General features: G+C 33.8%; 1 long non-coding RNA gene across 1 annotated transcript; it reads left to right on the top strand.

Moving 5' to 3' along the window:
- The first annotated feature begins 3,085 nt into the window (after positions 1-3,085).
- LOC124889022 lies at positions 3,086-4,812 on the top strand. The gene is made up of 2 exons (XR_007047639.1): positions 3,086-3,172; positions 4,572-4,812. It is a non-coding gene; the product is annotated as an uncharacterized LOC124889022 (long non-coding RNA).
- Positions 4,813-5,182: the final 370 nt, after the last annotated feature.

Genomic DNA, 5,182 nt, shown 5'->3' with positions numbered 1-5,182 from the left:
ATAAACAAGACTTTACCCGACGCGATTTCACAAACACCCTGGGACCATGAACCATGCTCTGATATCAAGTTTGTCACGACCTGAACTAGGGCCTAGCCGTGATGGACATCCCAAACCATGAAGGATCGGACATCCTACTCTATCTGGTAGTCATGCACAACATACATATAATAAAAGAAAATGCGAAATTTACGATCTAATACAGAAACATGGTCATACTCTGGATTAATTTTAACAATAAGGAATGAAATCTGAAAATTATTAACAATATCTGGAACAGTCTGCAAAATCTCTACTACATAAAAATCTGACAACTATCTGAAAATTAGGACAAGGCCCCCAGTAGATCAAAACTGTAATAGATGATATAATCTGAAAGGACAGGCCTTCTAGAATAGAGAAGGCTTACCACTGCACAATTTGATCTATTATTTGAATTATCTACTACTTATCAGGACTCCTAGACTGAGTCTCAGAACCTGAGAGGTAGAGGAGGGAGGGTCAATACAGATGTACTGGTACGCAGAGCAAATCTAAAATAGTAATTTGTAGTCAACATATATGAGAGCAATTTAAAATAGTTCATAAACACATCATATAGTAAGAAATCTTATGGGCATTTTTGAGAGACTCTGAAAAATTATCTGAACTTTGTGATACTCTTTGTTTTACTTCTGCGCTAGGTGGTATACCCTACAAGTCTGAAATTCCATGGACTATATGAAATCTGCCATTAAACCAGCAGCCAGCCCCCAACCCAAGTGTGTCGCAAGGGTCGGAGTCTCTGAATCTACTACACTACACGACCGTCGCCAGCGTACAATAATAATCTACCCGTATCAGCAAATACGATTTTAGGCTAAGAGTTACTTAAACTCAAGCCTTCTTCGAGTAACCACCTAACCCTCTTTATGTCCATTTTTAACTCTTTAAAATATGCATTCTATGAAAATATATTCTGAAAACATTCTCTGAAGACATACTCTGAAAACATACTCTGAAAACATACTCTGTTATGGCATACATACTTTTGATATCGTCATACCATTGACTTACAAGTCACATCTTTGAGCCATTATTAGCATATTAGAATCTCTGTTTCTAAAATATGAATTTGGGACCACCATATCAATAAATCAGTTTGAAGAACCCTTTTTTTAATTACTCATGTAAACGCATGTATGCAACTCTCTTTGACAATATTTCAAATGATAAAAGGTGGTCATGTCAAAAGCATTAATCTTATGCAAATCTTTCTCTCTTTAACAAAACACATTTATATCAAGAAACTCCCTCTCAAAATCTCTAAATTATGCTCAAAATACTATGGTATTTGAGTAAACTATTTTCAAGCAATAAATCATGCATAACAAATCATTCCCAATAAAACCACAAATTTAAAGTCATCACAAGAGAGGGATTTCATAAATTATACTCTTAAGCAATCTTCAAATCTGAATTTTTTTCATACATATACATATACATATAAATCAATTTAAGGGGGAAAGGCCTAAAGACCAAATTACAATATCTTTAAACATTCATAATGCATAATAAAATCATGGATCTAAAAACCCCTTTATAAATTCATGCTTGATAGATGTTTAAATCATACTTGAATATTTCAACAAGCCCATGTAGTTTAGGATAAATCCCACGTACCTAAGATTATTTAGTTTGAAAGATGGAACCCGTATCTAGATAGATGGAACCCGGATCTAAATCCGTTTCTTGAACATCTTCACTTAGGAGGATGAATTCTTGATCCATTGAAGCGAAGGAAACTTAAATCTTGATTTGTTTTCTTGGAAATCTTGAACTAAAGGATTGATTTTCTTGATTTCTTGATCTTAGAAAAAATCTATTTTCCATCTTGTTCTTGAGAGTAAAGAGGATTGAGATATCGTAAAACTGTTAATATATGGATTAATAACACTTAAGGGGTGAATTAATCTATGTGAAAGGTTTTTGGAGTGACGAAAAGACCAAAATACCCCTATGAAATCACTTCCTAGTTGCTGAAATTTTTAGCTGACGACTAAGGCTGATAAGCCGTCAGATCTGTCATAGCTCGTCAGCCCAGGTCATCACCTAGGAGCTAAAATTTATGAGTTTCTACCTACTGCTGATGACATATTCTGATAAGTCATCAGATTTGTGACAAGCTGTCAGAATTGTCGTCACTCAGTTGCCAGACTGATATGCTGGAGTAAAATGGGCAGAACTTTTTGCTCCGATATTGAATTTGGGAGAAATTGGTATCGTTGAAAAGCTAATTCGAAGATATTTCATTTGATATATAGTAGGCCACTCAGTTCATTATTTTCAAGGAGTTATGGTCGATTGAAGTTGATCCAAGTTTCGACTCTCACTAAAACTTGAACGATAGGAAAGATTTCAACTTGACCTTGAGTTAGGGGACCTCGATGATCTCAATTCATGCTCAAATAGGTTCCCACACTACATAATTGATTAACATACCAAATTTGTGTAGGATTTATGGCTTTTGGAACATCAACGCATAGAAATGACATTTTCATTCTAGCCCGAAATACGGGGTGTTACACACTACCACGTTAGGATTTGGTATTGTCCTCTCAAGTTTCAATTATGATAAGTTGTGCAAAAAAAAAGTTGATTTGAATAAATTTAGCAGGTTGAGAAGAAGAATTGGAACCAAGTCTATGACTTGATTTTTCAAGTTCATAAGAAAATCTTTGGTTTTAAAGAATGCAAACTTGCATTTCTGATTTATAGATATGTGGTATTTCTAAACTTTTTTTCTTTTTTATAGACTGATAAAGTGGTTTAATTTTAGCAAAATATCCATCTATTATATATACAATTTTGGTCTAAGTTCTCATTCCAGTTGCCTATGTGGTAATGATGTGTAGCGATTCTGTAAATTTATTTTATAAATTTGTCTTGTTGTAATTCTCCTCATAATTTTTAGACATTATTTATAGTAATGGGTCAAACTGATATTTTCTTAACTCTTGAGACCAATAAATAAAAATAAAAATTTAAGTGGAAGGGTTTATTATATATATATTGATAATCTATAATAACGATTAGATGTTAAGAGAAAGGGGTTACGGAAGTGATGGTTTTCACCATTGCAGAGAAATTCATACACAGGTGTTGAAGAAATTCTCTATAATTTCAGGTCCAGGTTAGTTGTCTCTTTGGAGTAATTAATTATTGTTGCTTATGCCTGCGTGTAAGTGGCAAAGTAAGGGTCTGTTAAGAGTTTAATACCATTGTTACTATTATATTTGATAGATTAACTCGATAAATAGAGTAGAAATTGGGTTTTAGTGGATCAAATATTATTTGTTTTAAATGTTTGTAATTCTAATCATTAGAAGAATGTAGAGAAGGATAATATCGTAAGATGTCAAAGAAATTGGTCAAATTTTGTTACTACCATCCAGTTGCAGATGTTGCTGCCAACGTTTCTTGCTTTCATTTAGGTTGAAAAGAATTTAATACATCAATTATGTTTGGGCTAATGAGGAGCCAATCATTGGCAGTGACTACAACAAGTTTTAGTTGGCAACAATGTTTCAATCACTTTTTAATTTTAAAGTGAATTCTAAATTAATCAAAAAGAAAATCTTTTAACAGTAGGGTTTTTATTAAATTTGTATTCTTATTGAGATTATGTTTTCAAAGAGATATTTATCGTTTGGAAGCTTTACATAAGGGTAAATTTGTTGATTGACGTTTGACTTCGATTTGAGGCAAGTTGAGACCTTTTTTAGACTTTTTTTCAAAATGCTTATTTGAATATTTATTAGTTATGTGTAATGGGAGTAATGAAAACCCGATTAGGTGAGTGTGACGAGCATCTATGCGGGTACCTGTGTTGTTTGAGAGCATAAACTAAGTTAATTGTATGTTTGAACTGTTTTCCTCTATTTGCTAGATCGATGGACTGATTTGTTATGGTAAATAAATTATTGAAAAAGTTGAGTTGACTTTGAAGTTGATGTCTGATCTCATTTAAGACACGAAGTGCTTTGCTTGACTTTATTGGTCATTTGGGGTCGGAGTTGCACGCTTCCACATCATGCATTGCATTTCATATGGGATCGAAGTGCATGCCTGCAGAATGTTATATATATTTATTGAAATTGGAGTACACGCATACAAAGTATATTTATTGAGACCGGAGTGCACGCCTGCACAGTACATGGACCTTGTGAGTCCCCCATAGGTCCTGACCTTGAAGCCATTGCTTGGTAGGTGTGTACACAACATATGCATTGCATTGCATTGATTTATTTTTTTCAAATTGGTTAAAGTGTATTTGTTGACGTTGTACTTTTGTATATGTGTTATTTATTTCACTGGATTGAGAAATTCTTGAATTGTGTTATGATAACCTTATGACTGTTAAACTCGACTATTCAGTTAGATTAAGATGGTTTTCCTTAAGTGCAGGCTGTATGTTTGTTTTTAGATGATTTACGTGGTGTCACTCATCACCACTTTGAATTAGGGTCGGTCGGCGATACTTGCTGAGCACACGTGATTTTGTACTCACTCTTGCTTTTTCCGTACCCTAGGTGCAGGTACAGATTCGACGATCTCCGGATACTAATTCCCGTGGTTCCTTCTTTGCTAGCATCATTGATGATTTGAGGTAGCTGTTACTGGCTTTAGAGACTACTGGAACCTCCTTTATCCTTATCCTTATCCATTTTCCGCATTTTGAAAGACTTAAACTTTCTTTTGGTTCTGTATTTAGTGACTTGTATTAGTGACTTCCAGACCTGGGATTATCTATGATTTGATTTAACAAGTCTATTAATCTACTTATGAGATTATTTGGAATTGGTTTTATTCTTATTTTCTTCCGCTTCTATGAGTTTGAGATATTGTTCTCGAAATTGGGTATTTGGCTTACCTATCACGAAAGGCGGGATAGGTGTCATCACGGTCCCGAATTTGGGCTGTGACATGATGTGGCATAACAACTGTTTGCCATATTACATCTCCTTTTTAAATTCAATATCTTTTTTTAATTAACTAATATTAATCAGTTACGAAAGGATTAAATATGAACAATCTGGTTAAATCATAAGAATTCAAATCATAATTAAATATCAATCGTTGATTAGCAGTTGTGTGCTGGGGTATGTATGTCACTAGTACTCACTAATTAATACCATTTTGT

Source organism: Capsicum annuum, chromosome 11, assembly GCF_002878395.1.
Source record: "Capsicum annuum cultivar UCD-10X-F1 chromosome 11, UCD10Xv1.1, whole genome shotgun sequence".
NCBI lineage: Eukaryota > Viridiplantae > Streptophyta > Magnoliopsida > Solanales > Solanaceae > Capsicum > Capsicum annuum.
Note: the sequence above shows the minus strand (reverse complement) of the source record. Positions and strands in the feature narration are given on the sequence as shown.